The sequence below is a fragment of the Cloeon dipterum genome, chromosome 2 (assembly GCF_949628265.1).
Source record: "Cloeon dipterum chromosome 2, ieCloDipt1.1, whole genome shotgun sequence".
Classification (NCBI taxonomy): domain Eukaryota; kingdom Metazoa; phylum Arthropoda; class Insecta; order Ephemeroptera; family Baetidae; genus Cloeon; species Cloeon dipterum.
Genome location: NC_088787.1, coordinates 2,844,827 through 2,858,946, shown reverse-complemented (window position 1 = coordinate 2,858,946; position 14,120 = coordinate 2,844,827).

The window sequence follows — 14,120 nt, the reverse complement described above, 5'->3', positions numbered from 1 at the left end:
GAGCAACGTTCCAAACGAGACAATTTTTCAAATCCGCACGAACATCGAGATCGGTTTCAAGAACAAGTTCGGTAGTCGAGATGACGATCTCGAGTGTCTCTTCTTCTGTCGAAATATCATTATCCGCGGATGTAGGATTTTCTGTCGTGGAGTGATCACACCCTGAGTCGAGAACCTGGCGAGCAGACTGCCGAAAAATATAAGGGCTTTCTGCATTAGCTGAATCGCACTTTTCGTCTCCTTTGCAGACTGATAAAAAATATTAAAATACGCAATAAATAAATTTAAGCACGAATATTTAATTACCAGATGAAGCGTTGTGCAAGTATGAAGCAGCACCGACTGATAACCTTATTATCTTCAACTCGGGATAATATTGCGATTTTTTGCCTGCGTCCGTCAGCCATAAATCTCCAGAATCGTCCAAAGTAAAGGTATACGGGTGATATTTACCATTTCCGTTACCCTAAAAACATTAGGTTGCATGAATTTTACTATTTATAGTCGATTATTTTAATAAAATATATTTTGAACTTGGTTACAATTAAATAACTCCAACTAAAAATATGAATCAATATTTATATTAGAACTCTGTAAGAAATTATCACCTCGTAAAACCAGTCCTGCTTGAAAGGCTTTCTCGTTTCCCATTTGGAAATGTAGTTCCTGTATCCAAAGGCATAATAATGAATGATAATGGTAAAGGCTGATGAAAAGTCTTTCTCCATGTACCACTAGGTAAAGGAATTCGATTTCCGTATCCTCATTGGCATTTATCGCGTCATCTTCACTGGCCCAAACAATATCCGTCCACTCGAAGACGGTTGCAGCAGAGCTCACGGATAAGCCGAGAAATAAAGCATATAAGAACAAACTGGCCATCCTATGAAACAAAATTTAAAAAGTTCCAAAATTTCCATGACATTAAGTTAATATTTAATCACCTCTACGGTTCAGTGTGTTTTTGAAGAGGCAGAAGCTGTAGATGAACTGCGGAGGCACGCGGCGATATCAGAGCCAAGTGTGGTAGACAGCGTTTGATAACAACTCTCATTGCGTTTTTTCCTTCTTTGTGGTGACGCAGCCGCAAAAACATGCAGAGCTCATTGTCAGACGGATGCGAAAAATTTATTCGTAAAATTTTGAACAGATGAGCAGCACAAGAATAATCGCAAATGTTAGAAAATCAGATTTTAATATAAATTAGAATGATTGCTCTGCGTGTCTTTAGAATAAAATTAATGATTTTATTTTCACAAAGATGGGAAATATCCAGTCACAATTTCAGCCTCCTTTTCGTCCCCAGTGCTGTCGCATGATTTCTACTTCAAAGTGGACGTATGCGTCCTGCGTCCGTCAAATCACCACAGCTAAAATTCTGCCGCGCAAATCACCGCAGAGTTGTTGAAAATGTTTGCAGCCTGCTCGACAAAAGCGCCGAGCAGGCTGCTTAAAACCAGAGAAAATATTCAGCACGATTTCATTACAGTAGCTCGACCATTAAAATAAAAATAAATTTATATACAAATTGATATGCAAAATTAAGAAAACGAATGCCAAACGCATGCTGGTTGTTTAATTTTAATGTAAAACGTTAAATGCGTTCAGGAACTTTTTGTAAAGGGAGGCTCTGTTTTATCTAAATTTATTGTCTACTATAGTCTTGTGAATTTAGGAGAAAATATCAGGCAAGAGTCAAAAGTATTTTTAACTTTCATTTTAATTACACATTATACTACTTATCAATGGGTTAGATAAGAAAAGGCAACAGTTTAGTAAGGGAATAAGCAATATATTTATTTATCTCGAAGTATTCTTACAAATAAGCACAAGTAAGACAATTATTTTAAAGTAAATAAGAAAAACATAGCGTTTTGTTCCACTCTATTGAATTATATTATTAACTATTATTATTAAAACACAACGCAAAGCATTAAATATAAGTCACAGTAGACTACTTTTTGCTAAATGAGAATACAACATAAAATAAATGATAACTCGAATACTAATGCCGAGTATCGCCACTGCTAGGGCAACACCTTAAGATAATGCACCGATTCTGTTGGCTTGCGTCCCGATTTTTTGTTGCGTGACGGTCCAGAAGGTTCTGGTCCGACGTCATCGTAAATATTATCCGGCTCCGTCGGACCAACATCGTCATACACCGGTTCCGATGGATTTCCCACATTTGCGTTTCTCATCAGATGCAAAGGTACCTCGTAGGGCTCAGAAGAAGGGTTCCTGGCACTGGCGTAATCAGGGTCAACTTCAGAGTACAGCGGTTCGTCAGGATTCTCCGGTATGTCCGGTTCGGAATTTTCTGGTGCGACGTCGTCGTACACTTGGTCGTCCGGGAAAACGGACATTTCCGCACCATTGTCCGTTGGAATCTGTCTCGAAGAGGTTTGCGTTCTTCTCATCCTCAAGGTCAGCCACACGATGAAAGTTCCGCACAAGACCAAGCAACACACAAGGAACAAAATCACAATTTTGTTCAAAGACTGACTTTCGCGGTCATCATCTGCAAGATCAGGAACAGTTTCAGTCGTGCTTGTCGGCGTTGGCGAGCTTTTCACGACTTCTGTAGTCTCTCCATTCACGTGAGTCGTAGACAAGGTTGGAAGGTTGTCAGGTCGAGAGGTCTTCGGGTGGGCGTTGAAACTGTATTCAATTCAACTGGTCATATTAAGATCAAGTATTGACAATTTTGGTATAGAAGTTTAGTTTCAGAAATTACTCAAAAATTAAGTAAATATTAAAATTCAAATCAGTTAATGATTGATTTAAAATTATTAGATTATATATACAATATTTTTTTGAAAGAGAATTTTGACCATATTAAATTAACTTGAAGTTCGTCAGATGGTGATCACATCCAATGCCAGAAACAATATAAATTGGAATAGGATTTTATTTACCTGTGGACGTGCTGTAAAAATATGATCCTGCGCAGACTGCAGCCTTGAGTAGTTTATGCCTAGGCTTAGTCCAACCCCCAGTTTCCTTTCTCTCCGTCATCCATAAACTGCCGTTCGCGTCCAAGGCAAAAGTAAATGGATACTCAGCATCTAGTTTTCCGACCTAAACAAGTGCAGTGATTTTTGATATTGTTAACCTGACAAAGCATAATTTGTTGGGAATATTGAATTTTAAATGTTTAAATTCTACTCTCAAATTTCCGAAAAATTTGCCCGTGTGATAGTATATCTGTCTAAAATTGGGTTACCAAAAACGGGTTTCGCCAATATTGTTGCAGTTTGCGAAAAAACATCATTAAATCTGAAAGAAAAATGTTTTAAAAGTCAAACCAAATCCTAATAAAAATTTCTTCTTCAATTTGCATATGTATAAAATTTTAGGCATTTATGGGGCAGAATTGAAATTTTCTATTTTTCCATTTAATCGATTTATGCAGGGAAATATTACCTCATGAAACTGCTGCTCACGAAATGGCTCCGAAATGTTCCATTTGGAGAGGTAAGTCTGGCTTTTGAAGGCGGCATACAAGACATTGGCACCGTCGATTAACATTCTGTAAGGTTTTCTATTCCATTTGCCGATGAATTTCGCAGCAGCGCTTTCGCCTTCGTTCTGCAGCTGAGACACAGACGTTGAATAAAGTTCATTGGAATCTTTTATTCCAAGGTACAACTGTCTCGCTTCCCTGTTAGCAGAGAGGGCCAAGGAAATGTAATGAGTCCCTGGTGTTTCAACTGACCAGGATTTGTCCATTTTTAGATTGTAAACTAAAATGTGCTCAGATTCAGAGTCCGCGATGTACGCAAGGTAATCGTCTGATGTTTTGTCCAGCGCTATATCACGCAGGTACCTATTGGAATATGAATGAGAGACGACTGTGTCCGGGAACTGGTGAACGCGCTCGGTTGTGTCGTTCTTGAGCAGGTTGAATATCCAAATTTTGCAAGGACAACCCCAGCTACCGTTATCAAGCATCCACAACCGACCATCACGGTCCGTTTCTATTCCTTTGGCCGACTTAATAGAATCGCAGTTTTGTTTTTTCTGGCAACATAAATAAATACAGTTATTATTTAACTAGAATCCAATCAATCAAAATTTTACAATAAATTCAAAATGCAGATTATTCTAAAAAATCGAGGAAAATAATGAAATAACATACTTTTAATAATATCAAACAAAAATATTTATTTTTAACTGAATGATCTTTTGCTTTTTACTCGAAACGTGTAAGATGAATAGCTAATTTTGTAACCATTCCAATCGTAATTTTTCGTAAAACATCACAAAAAAAATAAAATTTAACGGAAAGACAGTACATTTTGTTAATTATCAGTAAAATATCATTCCATTTTTTACTGAATCACCCAGAGGAATGAACGTTCCGAGACATATAGAAATGCAGTAATCTGAGAACATAACCAACTCAGACGCCACACGCCACTGCTAAAATACTTTCTTTTATATGAGTTGATTTCATGTAAAAATTTTCCAATTTATTCTAATTATTGAAAGCCCAAATCAGTTTTCTTTTCAGGTAAACTTACATGTAAATTCAAGGTTGGGAAAGGAGCAAGCTTTGGAGATGCAGTCGACGTGCTGCTCGTTGGCAGCCACACCAAAGTGGCGGGAATTCCGTCGTCCCAATCAAGGCTTAGAAACAGCCTCTCTCCAAAAACAGCCATGTATCGAAATTCAATATTCTTCGGTATAGTAATCGGTCCATTTGAAAGGCCCGCTCCAGGTGCCCAGATGGCATCGTATAATTTATCCCACTCGTAGACGGTTGTGAAGTTGATGGCGTTGGCAAGGCACAGGCCAAGCAAAAAGATGGCTGCTAAGAACGGAGACATTTTGGTCAAGCTGAAAGCAAAATAAATCTAATTGAAAACCGCTTTAGAACCGAGATATGGTCTATAGAAAATGATTTCCGTTAAAAATATTGCTAAATTACTTCATTCACAATGGTGAAAATCAAATAATTAAAACAACGAGTGGCAAAAACAATAAAACATAAAGACTATACACTTACCATTTGAGGAACAGCCAGAGTGTTCGAGAGCAAAGGCGCAGAGCGAAATGCCGAATGGCTTTTCCTGCTTCAACTCGAGTTTTTTTAACCATCCAACGCGGAACTTTTTCTCGCACTTTATCTCGACTTTGATAACTCACACAACGTGCTCCAAAAAATGGGACCGAGGACCGAGCACAAAATATGTTCATAGAAATCAATTAAAATTGGTAAATATCGTGTTTAAAAAAAGAAAGGTCAAAAAACAAAGTTTTGGTTAACATTCTGAGTATATTGGGCTCCATCGCCATCCCCACCCACCCTCTCAACCCCCAAAAGTTAACGCAAAAATATATCCTTTTTCCGATTTTTTTTTTCTGAATTCTGCTATGGGTCCGAGGGTGATTCTGATCATCTGGCCCTTCATTCGACCCCGCCCTGAGTCAACCAATCTAATAAGCGATTTCGGTAAATTTTTATGCCATTTTTCTACAATTTTAATTTATTTCAAAGCCGCAGTGTTAGCAATCAGAGAAAATCAAGTGCGTTTCAATTTGAAGCCGGATATTTGATTTCGATAAGGGGCTGCTGACGTATGTAAAGCCGCAGCCTGCCTCGAAATAGGCACGTACAAGGAAAAAGTTGGACCAAAATCCAAACTCACGATCGATAAAAATCCTTAGCTGTGCACCACCTCTGCGCGTTGAAAAATTTGAAATTAATTTATTTTCTTATTTGACACCGTGTGAATCCTCAGCTTGGGTCGCATATTTTGCAGAAAACTATCGAAATTTCCTCAGCAGCGTGTCCTGTTTGGTCTTTTTCCTCAGCTTCAAAGGCAACTAAAAAATAAAAAATGAATAAAATTTGTGAATCGGTCCGATTTTCTTGTTGTTTGTCATCAGGTCAAAAATGCAGAGACAATGTCCCATTTTCGCCGTCCGCCCGCCAGAGAAACCAATAACACTGTTCACTTCCAGCTCTTTTATTGCTCTCTAAAAAGACCCGTTGGATTTTGGATTTGTAAAAAGCCCCTATTTTTATGATACCATGCAAAGGTTACGGATAATTGAGGCTTAATTAACCTCCGTGCCACTCGGCTCCTGGGACCCCAAGGAACCCTTAAACGGAATTGTGAAAAAAACGCAGTAGCGTTTGACTTTGAACCAGGAACCTTAAAACAGATGTCCCAGATGTTGACCACATCAACGTCACAGCAAACTATTTTCGATTTCAAGCACGACTTTTCTTTCCAATTAATTATAAGTGGCTGGCATATGTTAAACCACATAGTGACACGTGCAGCCTGTTCGAAGTTCGAAGTGAGCACGCACAACGTACAAAATTCGACCGCAACACACGCTCGAGCAGGGGCTGTGAGTAATTAACAACAAAAAATTATGAGACACAAAATGAACACTGATTTAAAAGCAAAAATGTGGCTTGGCGTGCGAATCGCATTCGTGCCCATATGTACTAAAATGCGGTTTTATTTAATTAGGCCAAAAAATATAGCACAAACACAGGAAAGAATCAAGTGTACGCGGAGGCAGCGGAGGAGGTGGAACGTTTTTATCGCTTTTGCTGGCAAGAATTTATTAGCAAATTATTTAATTCGTGTTCTTCTCATGGCTGTAAAGTTTTTAATTATTGCTTTTTCTAATGGATTCCTGGCCTTTCGGGTCAGTCCATGTATTTTATTTACTGCTTCAATGCAAACAATAACTGTAAAATAATTCCAGAGGTAATGAAAACAGCCGCTTTATTCGAATTTTCAAAAAAATTATCATTTTCTGTTTAAAATTAATGAAATTAATTCATTTATTTTTATTTTATTCTTTTAAATTAAAGGGTATCAATTTTATTTTTTGTAAATTAATTAAACCTAAGGTTTTCTCTAGACGATTGGAGCCAGTAGAGCATTTTGCGAGTGCTTTTCCTAATCTCCTTTTGCGGTTGCAGCGGCGAATGTGTATTTGTTCCGCCGCACTTACAGTTATTTAGTCGTCACCTCCTTGCGTCCCAAGCGGGCGGAGAGATGATCACTCTGTACAGAGCCACAGAGACGGCGAGACGAGTTTCCCTTATCAACTTATCATTAATTAGTTTACGTAATCGTCCTTTTGCACTCGCCCTTCTGGCAGTGGTGGAGACTCGAGGACACGACTACCCTGACGGCCCATTTGGCAATAAGGGTCAGTTAGTGTCCGGCTTCTGGGTGACGCATTGCGGCCAGTAGGAGCTAGAACAGCAAATTAGCGGGAGCTCCCATCTGGAGAAACTCATTCGGCACCTATAGGCCGTTGTGACACGGTTCTTTTATTAAGTTGTTTTAATTCCTAATCAAACCCTAGACGACCCGTGTCACACGGTCGAGTAATCGCTGGTGTCGAGACAATCATGACAAAATTTGAAAAAGGGGAAGCACAAAAAAATTGAATTTAAAAATTGAGATTCAATTTATTATAGAAATATCTTAAGATTGCTTCTGAGTCCTAAAGATGAACTGCTATTTTATCTTTAAAAGAGATAAATAGCAATTCCAGCATCTACAGTGCTGTTCCGTGATTTTCACGTCAAAAAGTGAGCGTCTGCTTCCGTCAAATGTCAAATCCTCAGAGTTGTTGACGATGTTTGCAACCGGCTCGACGAAGGCACAGTGCAGGTTGCATATAACAAGAGAAATTATTCAGCGCGCTTCATTACAGCTTGACCATCATAATTTAAATAAATTTATAAACAAATTGAAATGCCAAATTAAGAAAATGCAACGTCAAGCTGTAATTTTTACTGCAGTCTTGTGAATTCTAAGTTTTATCTTTACGAGAAAATATCAGGCAAGAGTCAAAAATATTTTTTTATTTTCATTTTAATTACACACTACTACTTATCAATGGGTTAGATAAGAAAAGGCAACAGTTTAGTAAGGGAATAAGCAATATATTTATTTATCTCGAAGTATTCTTACAAATTAGCACAAATAAGACAATTATTTTAAAGAAAATAAGAAAAAATAGCGTTTTGTTCCACTCTATTGTATTTTGTAATTAACTATTCTTATTAAAACACAACACAAAGCATTTAATATAAGTCTCTGTAGACTACTTTTTGCTAAATGAGAATACAATATAAAATAAATGATAACTCGAATACTAATGCCGAGTATCGCCACTGCTAAGGCAACACTTTAAGATACTGCACCGACTCTGCTGGCTTGCGTCCCGATTTTTTGATCCGTGACGGTCCAGAAGAAGGTCCTGGTCCGACGTCATCGTACATATTATCCTGCTCCGTCGGACCAACATTGTCATACACCGGTTCTGATGGTTTTCCCGCTTTGGCGTTTCTCATCAGATGAAAAGGTACCTCGTAGGGCTCAGAAGAAGGGTTCCTGGCACTGGCGTAATCAGGGTCAACTTCAGCGTACAGCGGTTCATCAGGATTCTCAGGTGAGCCCGGTTCGGAATTTTCAGGTGCGTCGTGGTCGTACACTGGATCGTCCGGGAAAACGGACATTTCCCCACGATTGTCCATTGTCATCTTCATCATAGAGGTTTGCATTCTTCTCATCCTCAGGGTCAACCACGCAATGACAGTGCCGCTCAAGACCAAGCAACTGAAGCAACACACGAGCGACCAAATCAGAATTTTGTTCAAAGACTGACTTTTGGCAAGACCAGCGCAACCATCGCTTGTTTCGTTAGATTCAAGAGCCGGTTGGGGAGTTCCAGTCTTGCTTGTCGACGAGCTTTTCACAACTTCTGAAGTCTCTTCATTCACGTAAGTCGTAGACAAGGTTTTCAGGCGGAGAGGTCCTTGGGTGGGCGTTGAAACTGCAATCAATTCAGTTGGACACATTAAGATCTATCATTGGAAACTTTAATACCAAAAATTTATTTCGAAAATTTATCTAAATAAGTAAAAATAAAATTAAATCAATTTAGATGGTAAAACTGAATTAGAAGTTATATATTGTAGCAACAATCTGTTTTTGACTCACCGGTAGATGGATAACGAGAGGATGAAGTGGTTGATGCTGTGGTTTTCTGCTGTTGTTTTGTGGTCTCATGGAGAGTTGTTCGAGTGGGCTTCGAAACTGTAATCAGTTCAATTGGACATATGAAGATCCAGAGCACTAAAAACTTCAATATCAATAATTTATTTTTATAAATTATGCAAATAACTAATAATTTAAATTTAAATCATTTTGGACCGATATATAGTGAGTTAAAATTGACATAGACTGTAGCCAAAAAATTTTTTTACAAAAAAACTGACCAAATTAACCTTTAAGACTGTCAGGTGCTGGATCACATCCTATGCCAGATCAAGATTAATTTTTGTCATTAATTTGTCAGTTTTTTAGGTAACACAGTATATAATCACCAGTTAATTTGAAAATTAAAAAATTATTATGATTAGTAAGTGTTTATTATTATTTTTTAAATTTAGGTCTGAAAATTAGTGTTTGATATTTTAAAGTTTATAGATATTATCTAAACAAATATTTTGTGGTAAAGCCCAATAATATTTTATCGTTTTTTGCTAGTTATAGAAATTGCAATTTGGATTTTATTTACCTGTGGTCGCGCTGAATTGATACGATTTGGCGTCGACTGCAGCCTTGAGCAGTTTATGCCTAGTCTTACCCGAACCCCCAGTTACATTTCTCTCCATCATCCATAAATTGCCGTTCGCGTCCAAGGCCAAAGTAAATAGCCAATTAGCACCACCCAGTCTTCCGACCTAAATGTGTGAAGTGATTTGATTGTTAGCTTAACGAATCATAAATTGTCGCAAATATTGAGAGAGGACGAATATTCAATTTGGAATATAATAATATATTGTTTTAAATTTAAAAAACGATGTTATATTATTCTTCTTTCAAATTTCCAAAAATATTTGCCCGTCATATATAGTGCATCTTCTCTGTCTAATTAAGTTACAAATAACAAGTTTTGCCAATTTTTTGCAATTTGTAAAAGAGACAATATCATTAAACCTCGAGGAAAAAATATTTTGTTTATTAAACGTATTAAAGTCGAGCCAATTCCCAATAAAAACATTTTTCTTCAAATTTGCAGATTTTTCTTATTTTACCATTTGTGCGGCAAATGTAAAATTTATAATTTTTTCCGCATAATGGATGACGATTTATACAGGGAAGCATTACCTCATGAAACCGCTGCTCACGAAAGGGCTCCGAAATATTCCATTTGGAGGCGTAATTCTGGCTCCAAATGGCGGCATACAAGACATTGGCACTGTCGATTAGCATTCTGTAAGGTTTTCTATTCCATTCGCCGATGAATTTCACAGCAGCGCTTCCGCCTTCATTCCTCAGCTCAGAAACAGACACCGAATACAGTTCTGTAGAACCTCTTCTTCCAAGGTACAACTTTCCCTTATTGTTGGGAGAGAGGGCCAAGGAATACCATTTTCTGCCTGGTGTTTTAACTGACCAGGATTTGTCGTTTTTATTGCTGTAAACTATGATGTGCTCAGATTCATATTCCGTGATGTACGCAAGATTATCGTCCGTTGTTTTGTCGAGCACGATATCACGCAGGGCCCTTTTATCTTTTGAATGAGAGACGACTGCATCCGGGAACTGGTGAACGCGCTCGATTTTGTTATTATTGAGCAGGTTGAATATCCAAATCTTGCCTGGACATTTGTTGTTACCTTGATCAAGTACCCACAACCGTCCATCAGGGTCCGTATCAATACCGAAGGCCCTCTGAATAATGTCGCACTTGTCCTCTTTCTGGCACAAGAAATAAAAACAGAAATTTTTACAATAATTTCTAACAACAAGAGCAGATTATTCTAAAATATCATGAGAATATTAATGAACTTTTTTACTTTCGAAAATAGTAAATAGAAATGTGTATTTTGGTACTGAATAATCTTTTGCATTTGACTCGTTCAGCACTAGAAGCGAAAATTTTAAATATAACCGTTCATTTTAAATCGTAATATTGCATAAAACAGCACTAAAAATGAAATTTAAGGGAAGGATGGTAAACTTTGGTGATTTTAAGTAAAATATTATTCCACTTTTCAACTGAATCGCCCAGAGGAATATTGCGTACGTATTATAAAACAACGGAAAATAAAAAAGCCGTAATTTGATCATTTGACCTACTTAATAGCAGCCCCTCTTTAAATATATTTCATTAAATGAGATCATTTCTCGTCAAGTTTTCCCAGTTTTTTCTAAGTGGAGACCATATATGTCAGTTTTCCATTCAAAGACTTACATGTAAATGCCAGGATGGAAAAGGAGCAAGCTTAGGAGGCGCAGTCGACGTGCCGCTCGTTGGCAGCCACACCAAAGTGGCGGGAATTCCGGGCTGCGGAATAAGACTTAGAAACAGCCTCTCTCCAAAAACAGCCATGTATTGAAGAATAACATAATCCGGATCAAAAAGTTGTTTAATCCGTACATTTGAAGGGTCCGCTCTTGATGGCCAGATGAAATCGAATTTCTGCCACTCGTAGACGGTTGTGAAGTTGACGGCGTTTGCCAGGCACAGGCCAAGCAAAAAGATGGCAGCAAAGAACGGAGACATTATTGCGTTCGAGCTGAAAGCAAAAGAAAATATAATTAAAAACCGAACGTTTATTTTAACTATAGTTTTAGTAGCGATATTTATGCTTGAAATTATTTACTGACCTTTCGAGGAACAGCCGGAGTGAACGAGAGCAATGGCAGGCACAAAGCAAATTGCTGAATGGCTTCGCCTGCTTTAACTCGAGCCTTTTTAACCATCCAACGCGGAACTATTCCCTCGCGCTTTATCTCGACTTGATAAGACGCACAACGCATCATGAAATAGGATCGAGCTCAAAATCTTATCCTAGATAGAATTAAAATTATTAAATATTGTAATATAAAAAACATTTAAGATTTTAATTTATCTCAATATTTGGCGGTGTCCTCGAACTCCGTCACTAACAGCCGGACAGTGTTGAAATGCATTAAATTAATTGCTTGAAATAAAAGTTAACTTGCTAAACTTCCGGTGATCTCTCAAGCAATCATACAACTCCTTTTATAATTCTAACTCTTTAAGCTTTATTTATTCGAAAAATACGACCGCCTAGCGCCTAAGCAAAATGTTCATCCTTCTCACTCGCTATAGTTATAAACACAGGGGATGAGGGGAAAGGTTGCAGGGATAAAGAAAAATATGACATGAACCAGAACGAAGGTTACTAGTTTAAAAATTAAATTTTGCATTGCTCATGAGGACGTGGAAGAAAAAACGAGGATTGCGTTTCCTTTTTGATCGAGAAAATAAACAAAAAGCTATATCTTCAATTCTTATCAAGTGACGGTATCGAGAGCCTTTGCTCATTATTTATTTGTAAACAGAAAATCATGCTAGAAGACAAGAAACTGAGCAAATAGTCGATAGGTCAGCCGGTTTCAAGTGTTTTTAATAGACCTATGAACTGCATGATTTGGGTATATTGGATACTGTCTAAATAAATTACCAGTCAGAGATTGTGTACTAAAACTTAAGAGGATAATTTATTAAATTTATATGTATCGGTAATTTAATATCATCAGACAACAATCAACTTCCTTAAATATTGACAGAAATAAAAATCCTGAAATTATTCAAAATTATTTGTGAATAAAATGCGCAGCAACTTATTTTTACTCTAAGCCAGGAACCTTTTAACAGAGTTGTTCACCGCAAATACGACCGCAAGTACGTTAGAGCAAACTATTTTAAATTTCAAGCAAGATAATTATTTCCGATTAGTGATTGACGAATGTAAAACCGCAGAGTGACACACAGCCTGTTCGAAGTGAGCACGTATACCAGGAAAAATTCGACCACAAGCCAAGCTAAAACGGGAGGAGTGATTAAAACTGATATATAAAAACAATTAAACGTTTTCTGTGGTATTAAAAAAATCAAATAAATATTAAACGGATAATTCTATATTTATAGATCGCTGATAAATGTCAACCAGAGCTCATTTTCCGCGTTCGAAGCCATTGTAAATTAATTACGTCCTAAGAATAGTGACAAATATATTGAGAAAAGTTTAAATTTAAAAAAAAACATGAATTATCCTCTTAAATCCACTCCTGCTCGAAAGATTTCCATACTTCCCACTTTTGAACGTAGTTTTTGAATTTGAAGATGCCTATCACCATAAAAAACTCGATTTCCCGCTTTCAGTTCGTCGAAAGCATAATTTTCCGGTGTGCTTAGCTCTCATCTGTGACGATTCTTCCCTTTTCTACGGGAAAAATAAATTTAAAATCAAATCCTTTTAAAGAAGTTTGTTAATTTTCCCAAAAAGAATTAAAAAATACTCGTTATCACGCATTCTTCAGGATTCTGACGCTCAATTTTATAATTCTCCAGAAAAGAATAAAAAATCCCTCGTTTCCAAGGTTCTGGCCCGCATATTTAGCTCAGCTCAGGTATACACATGACGTAGAAATAGTTTGATCGCAACGCGAAGCGATTCCTTGCAGATTTATTGCCTTCATTGGAGGGATCGAGAGAGAAAGAGAGTAAATTTATTCCTGGGGTGCATTTAAAAGTGCAGCAACGGCATCATTAGTTGGAAAACTTTCGCCCCCGTTGCTGCAAGCGCGCGCGCGGCAGTGTGATTATTATTTTTATTATTGCTTGCGCGGCGCGTGCCAAATGAGTTGCGAAAGAGAGTTAGTTGCACAACGCCAAACGCCAACTCTCGCCTTTTCTCTCTCTTTCTCCGCGGCAAAGCTACACACACACAACGGTCAACGCGGCCATTCTTACAAACTTTATCCTCCCTCCACACACACAAACACACTCGCGGCACGAACTTTCGCTCATTGTCATTGAGACATGAATTATTTATATTTCTGTTTGAATAAAAATAATAGTTCGTGACTTTCTTTTATGAGCGTGTTCTCCGTCAGAGTGAAATTATTTATTTTAAAATGATTTAAAAACAAGAAGTAAAAATAAATTAGTCATTTTTTGGCTTTTTTAACGTGAGATTTAAGGGAAAATTGAGTTAGAAAACTAGAACACAAATTTTCAGCCTGTCGCGCGACCTGAGGAAGGTCGGTGAAGGGCAAGGATCACAAATCTTGACCAGGAATTGACAA